Here is a 6,980-nt window from a genome sequence, read left to right as displayed (position 1 = left end):
ACTCTTTTCTATCCCTCTTGATAATTCCTTCCTTCCAATAATTCATTTTCTTCTTTAGGTATCCAGGATCAGTTCTCATGTATACTATCTTTCCCATCTACTCTGGATTCTCTTCCCAAACTAGAGTGGGATTATCGCTTTTTTTTTTTTTTTTTTTTTTTTTTTTTTGAGACAGAATCTCGCTCTGTTTTTTTTTTTTTTTTTTTTTTTTTTTACCAAAAATGGTTAAGTGAACATTTATGGGTTCACTTTATATTTGATGTATCTAACAAAGCCAAACTTTGTTTTAAGAAGGATACCATGTCAAATTAGTTCAACTAAAGCTAGATTGACTAATGCTAAGACTAATATTAAACAAACTCAAATGAACAGCTAGATACTAGATCACTGCTGAGACACACCAGCAATTCTGTGCCTCTGTTTTCTTGGATGACCCTTTTTTTTTTTTTTTGCGATAATTTTTTTTTTAAATTAATTTTTTTTTGCACACAAAAACAATAAACATTTTCTAAAAATACATACAAACAAAAAGATGCGTATCAAACATATTAGGAAGGTTACACATGGGAAGTCGGGGAATAGAAATGGGGGGTGGGAGTTAAAATAAGGTAGAGAGGGACTTTATGTGGATCAGTGATAATAACTCAATCCTCTATTTGACAAAGAAGAGGGAGAAGGAAGAGGAAGAAAAAGAAAGTGGGATTAAAGGATCAGAAAGGAAGGAAAATAAAAAAAATTAGAGTATGACTCCAGGGTAGACCTGTTTTGTTGTCACTGAGTTGGTTGGTTGGTTTGTCTGTTGTATTTTTCATGTTTCGCCAAGTTGGCCAGACTGGTCTCGAACTCCTAGCCTGAAGTGATCAACCCGCCTCGCCCCCCAGAGTGCCGGGACCACAGGCGTGAGCCACCACGTCCAGCCCCCACATTGCTTCTGGCCTCCATTGTAGACCTCCCAGACGGAGCGGCCGGGCAGAGGCGCTCCTCACTTCTTCCCAGACACGGGGCGGCCGGGCAGAGGCGCTCCTCACTTCCCAGACGGGGCGGCCAGGCAGAGACGCTCCTCACTTCTTCCCAGACGATAGGTGGCCGGGCAGAGGCGCCCCTCACTTCCCAGACAATGGGTGGCCGGGCAGAGGCGCTCCTCACTTCCCAGACGATGGGTGGCCGGGCAGAGGTGCTCCTCACTTCCCAGACGGGGCGGCCGGGCAGAGGTGCTCCTCACTTCCCAGACGGGGCGGCCAGGCCGAGGCGCTCCTCACTTCCCAGACGGGGCGGCCGGGCAGAGGCGCTCCTCACTTCTTCCCAGACGGGGCGGCCGGGCAGAGGCGCTCCTCACTTCTTCCCGGACGGGGCGGCCGGGCAGAGGCGCTCCTCACTTCCCAGACGGGGCAGCCGGGCAGAGGCGCTCCTCACTTCTTCCCGGATGGGGCGGCCGGGCAGAGGTGGTCCTCACTTCCCAGACGGGGCGGCCGGGCAGAGGCGCTCCTCACTTCTTCCCGGACAGGGCGGCCAGGCAGAGGCACTCCTCACTTCTTCCCGGACGGGGCGGCCGGGCAGAGGCGCTCCTCACTTCTTCCCGGACGGGGCGGCCGGGCAGAGGCGCTCCTCACCTCCCAGACGATAGGTGGCCGGGCAGAGGCGCTCCTCACTTCCCAGACGGGGTGGCCGGGCAGAGGCGCTCCTCACTTCCCAGGCGGTGGGTGGCCGGGCAGAGGCGCTCCTCACTTCCCAGACGGTGGGTGGCCGGGCGGAGGCGCTCCTCACTTCCCAGACGGTGGGTGGCCGGGCGGAGGCGCTCCTCACTTCCCAGACGGTGGGTGGCCGGGCGGAGGCGCTCCTCACTTCCCTGACGGGGCGGCCGGGCAGAGGCGCTCCTCACTTCTTCCCGGACGGGGCGGCCGGGCAGAGGCGCTCCTCACTTCTTCCCGGACGGGGCGGCCGGGCAGAGGCGCTCCTCACTTCTTCCCGGACGGGGCGGCCGGGCAGAGGCGCTCCCCATGTCCCAGACGGGGCGGTGGCCGGGCAGGGGCTCGGGAGGCTGAGGCGGGCAGAGCACTCGGCGTCAGGAGCTGGCGAGCAGCGTGGCCAACATGGCGACCGCGCGCCTGCAGCCAAACGAGAAAAAGCAGGCGGCGGTGGCGTGCGGCGGCAGTCCCAGGCAGTCCACGGCGCGGGCAGCAGCGAGCTGAGTAGATTGCAGCCTGGGCCACAGAGGGAAGGAAAGAAAGAAAGAAAGAGGGAGGGAGGGAGGGAGGGAGGGAGGAAGGAAGGAAGGAAGGAAGGAAGGAAGGAAGGAAGGAAGGAAGGGAGGGAATCTCGCTCTGTTGCCAGGCTGGAGTGCAGTGGCACCATCTCAGCTCACTGCAACCTTCGCCTCCCAGGTTCAAGCAATTCTCCTGCTTCAGCCTCCCGTGTAGCTGAGACTACAAGGCATACGCCACCACTCCCGGCTAGTTATGTTTGTTTGTTTGTTTGTTTGTTTGTTTGTTTTTGTATTTTATTAGAGACAGGGTTCACCATATCGCCCAGGCTGGTCTCGAACTCCTGAGCTCAGGCAATCCACCCGCCTTGGCCTCCCAAAGTGTTAGGATTACAGGCATGAGCCACCGCACCCTGCCGGGATTATCACTTATTAAACATCTATTGCATACCGTGTACTCTACATATGTTTTCTCACTTAATTTAATCCTTCCAACTATTCTATAGGGTCAACATTACTATCATGATTTTATAAGTGAAAAAACTGTATCTAAAAGAGATTAACTGATTTGCCTAGTTACACTGCTTGTTAGTATCATTTGGAATCTAGTTTTTACAGCACCAAAGCATGCTTTCCATCCTACCAGAAACCCTTCACTAGCTCATAAGGAGGGCAGTCCTCTCCAGGGCTCTTTCTAGCCTATGAATTGTTCTGGAAGTGAGGAATGCATCAATATTTACTTAATCCTTTCTTACAGACAAAAGGGGTTATAAGGAAAGTTCAGTTGTTGCAGCTGTTTTCTAAGCCTTCAAACAATATTGTTTTCCTTTTCACTTTTTCTTTTCCTTCCCTCCCCTGCTTCTGTCTTTCCAAAACAACAAACTAAGGGTAACTGCAGAAGGCACAGTGGTGGCACCGCTTCGTTTAGTTCTCTTGCTGACTTTCCTTAGACTGCACTGCAGTCTAAGAATGCTTCTTCCCAACCTTCCCTCTTTCTCTCATTCACTCAGGATCACACTTACATCAATCATAGGGTTGAAATTTTGGGCGAGTTAGATGGGAGGAACCATATCCTAATAAAAAGTAGTGATCTTTATTACTTTTTTTCTTTTTTTTTTTGAGATGGAGTCTTGCTCTGTCTCCCAGACTGGAGTGCAGTGGCGTAATCTTGGCTCACTGCAACCTCTACCTCCCAGGTTCAAGCCATTCTGCCTCAGCCTTCTGAGTAGCTGAGATTACAGGTGTGTACCACCACGCCCAGCTAATTTTTGTACTTTTAGTAGAGACGGAGTTTCACCGTGTTGGTTAGGCTGGTCTTGAACACCTGACCTCAAATGATCTATCTGCCTCTGAAAGTGCTGGAATAACAGGCATAAGCTACCGTACCCAGCCTTGGAAATACATTTGTCAAGTAGGAAGATAAAACCTATTTTATTTAAAAGTTTGTGTATCAAAAGACATGGTTAAAAGAGTGCAAAAGGCTGGTCGTGGTGGCAATCTTTATTACTTTTGATGTTTCCCAGTGAGTATATCTTAAATGTCAACACCACCCGTAGGAAACTAGATAGGTTTCCCATGCTTCATGGGAAAGAAGCTGGCTCTAGCAATGGAGCTGAGCATCAGATAATCCCCTCATCACAGAGAAACTAGAGTAGCAAGAGAGAAAGTTCTTTCAATGACTGAATACCCCATGTATCTGGAACCACTGGGTACTGGAAACAGAAATAAAAATGATAGAGTCCTTATCCAAAATAAGCTTATAATCTCATGGGGAGTCATATATGAATAGCTAATTTGTTTCCAGTTTCTAGATGTTAACCTCAATTGCTTTAGAACAGCATAATTCATACCAAAAGCTCAAAATCACGCATTATAATAAAAATAATTGTGAAAGTATCATAACTCATATAGTCTTTTAGAAATGCAGGAGGAATTATAAAAGAAAAAGAAGAAGAGAGGCCACTAATTAAAAGAGACATTTCTTAATCTAGTGCCATGACTCTTGTCTTAGAATTTTCTAAGCAGCTGGAAGAGGGATAGGAAAAGTGAGGATGGAAAATAAAGGAAAAAGAAAGAGTATTTCTTGTATCATGGCTACACTTTGACTTACCTGCAACCCAGTATCAGTATCCAGAAGGGAGAGAATCACTAAGGCTGTTTTGGTTGAAATAGGAAAGGGCATCCTCACGGTGTTAGAGTGAGTATATTCAGAAGACAAGACTGGAGCTGTTCTTGTGAGTTCAGGGGCTCTTTGAATTTATATCCCTTTTCGTATCTTCTACCGTTCCAGCCAGGTGAACCTAGCATACCACAATTCTCAAAACGTACATCCCAATTCTATTACCAGGGATAAATTTTTTGTTTTGTGTTGTTTTGTTTTTGTTTTTGTTTTGAGACCAGGTCTCTCTAAGTTGCTCAGGCTGGAGTTCATAGGCATAATCATAACACACTGCAGCCTCAAACTCCTGGGCTCACACCACCCTCGGCCTCTCCAGTAGCTGGGACTACAGGTGTGTGCCACTGCCTGTGGCTAAGGTATAAATCTAAATGGAATTGGAGCATATTGTAGGTAGGAAGGGTGAGGTCATCAGCAAAATCTGAAGAAGTGGGCTGAGTGCGGTGGCTCACACCTGTAATCCCAGCACTCTGGGAGTCCAAGGCAAGTGGATCGCTTGAGCTCAGGAGTTTGAGACCAGCCTGAGCAACACAGCAAACCCCCATCTCTACAAAAAATACTAAATTTAGCCAGGTGTGGTGGTGTGCACCTGTAGTCCCAGCTACTTGGGGGCTGAGGTGGGAGGATTGCTTGAGCCTGGGAGGTTGGGACTTCAATGAGCTGTCTTTGTGCCATTGTACTCTAGCCTGGGTGACAAAGTGAGACCCTGTCTCAAAAAAAAAAAATCTGAAGAAGTAATTTTTTTTCTTTTCAAGATGAGGGTCTTGTTATTCTGCAACAGATTCTCGAGGCCAGGAGTTACAGCACTATAATCCCAAAATGCTGGGATTGCAGGCATGAGCCACCATGCCCCACCATGAAGTAATTTTAAAGCAACATATCAAGGTGGTATTGTTACAGAGACAGGAACAAACTATGGGAATACAAAAGAAGAATGCAGTAATTTTGTGGGATGGAAGGCACATTAGGTATTAGAAGGAAGGGAAGTAATGCCATCAGGAAAAGCAAGACAGTGAAGGGAGTGTTCTCAGAGAAAGATACCTAGTGGGCGGGAGGGAAGGTAGGAGAAAGCCTCAAGCAAAGGACTTAAGTGGGTGGAGAAGAAAATAAAGAGACAGTGGTGGCCTGAGGGGCTCGTGTGCGTGGGGCAGACTTGTGCTTCACAGGGCTCACCTTGCTGGGAGACTGAGGGGCGGAAGTAGAGAAGGGGCAGATTGTTAAGTTGAGGACAGAGGAAAAGGAGAAGCTAAGAGACAGGAAGACAGACAACTGGTTGGGGAAGAAGAGAGAGACAGGAACCGTACAGTACAGAGGCCAGGGCTGCATATTCAGCGTCAGCAGGAACAACATAAATGATTCTAGCCAGACCAAAGATTTCCACATGATGTTTGGTGACCAGACACCTGGGGAGCACTCAGGTAACCAGAGAAAGTGGAAGTCTCTCTCTCATAGACAGCACTGTTAAAATGTAGAACTTGATAAAAGCTACAAATGAGAAAAAAAAGCAGATGAGAGTTTAGAGGAAGAAGAAGTGCTTATAACTGAGAAATTGTGGACATGCTTTGTGGAAGAAATGGTGTTTGGGACAGGATGCATGGGCTTTGGACATGCAGAAATGGGGTTGGGGAGAACAGCAAGGAACAGCAAGAATCTGTGGTGACCTAGTATAGTGGGTTGAATTGTGTCTTCCTAAAAGATATGTCCAAGTCCTAAGACCTGGTATCTGTGAGTGTGACCTTATATGGGAATAGGGTCTTTGCAGATATAATTAAGTTAAGGATTTCTAAATGAGGTCATCTTAGATTTAGGATGGGCCCTAAATTCAATGACTGGTGACTCATAAGAAAAAGGGGAGGCTGGGCACGGTGGCTCATGCTTGTAATCCCAGCACTTTGGGAGGCCAAGGCAGGCGGATCACGAGGTCAGGAGTTCAAGACCATCCTGGCCAACATGGTGAAACCCCATCTCTACTAAAAATACAAAAACTAGCTGGGCGTGGTGGCACACGCCTGTAGTCCCAGCTATTCGGGAGGCCAAGGCAGGAGAATCACTTGAATCCAGGAGGCAGAGGTTGGAATTAACCGAGATCATGCCACTGCACTCCAGCCTGGTGACAGAGCGAGACTCCATCTCAAGAAAAAAAAAAAGAAAAAGGGGAGAGAGGTCACAGATACCAGGATACAGGGAAGAAGTCCACACAAAGACGGAGGTAGAGATGGCTGTCATGCTGCCACAAAACAAGGAACACCAGAGCTTCCAGAAACTGGAAGAGGCAAGAAAGGATTCTGCCCTGGAGCCTTTGGAGAGAGCACAGCCCTCAAGACATCTTGATTTTGGACTCCTGATTCCCCAAACTGTGAGAGAACGCATTTCTGTTGTTTTACCACTAACTTTGTGGTAATTTGCTACAGCAGCCCAAGGAAATTAAAATACCTAGCATAATTTTTGTGAGTTCTGCCAGCTACCACGGGCAGTCTGTTAGCAGAATCAGAGTGATCCAAAAGAAGGCTTGGGCCAAGGCATGGTGATCTAAATGGAAATTCAAGGGCTTGAGGGAGGCCAGTAGGCAGAATGAGGGACTTAAAAGGTTACACGGAAAGGATG

Source organism: Nomascus leucogenys, chromosome 8, assembly GCF_006542625.1.
Source record: "Nomascus leucogenys isolate Asia chromosome 8, Asia_NLE_v1, whole genome shotgun sequence".
Classification (NCBI taxonomy): domain Eukaryota; kingdom Metazoa; phylum Chordata; class Mammalia; order Primates; family Hylobatidae; genus Nomascus; species Nomascus leucogenys.
The sequence above is the reverse complement of the archived record's forward strand: the minus strand, read 5'-3'. Positions refer to the sequence as shown.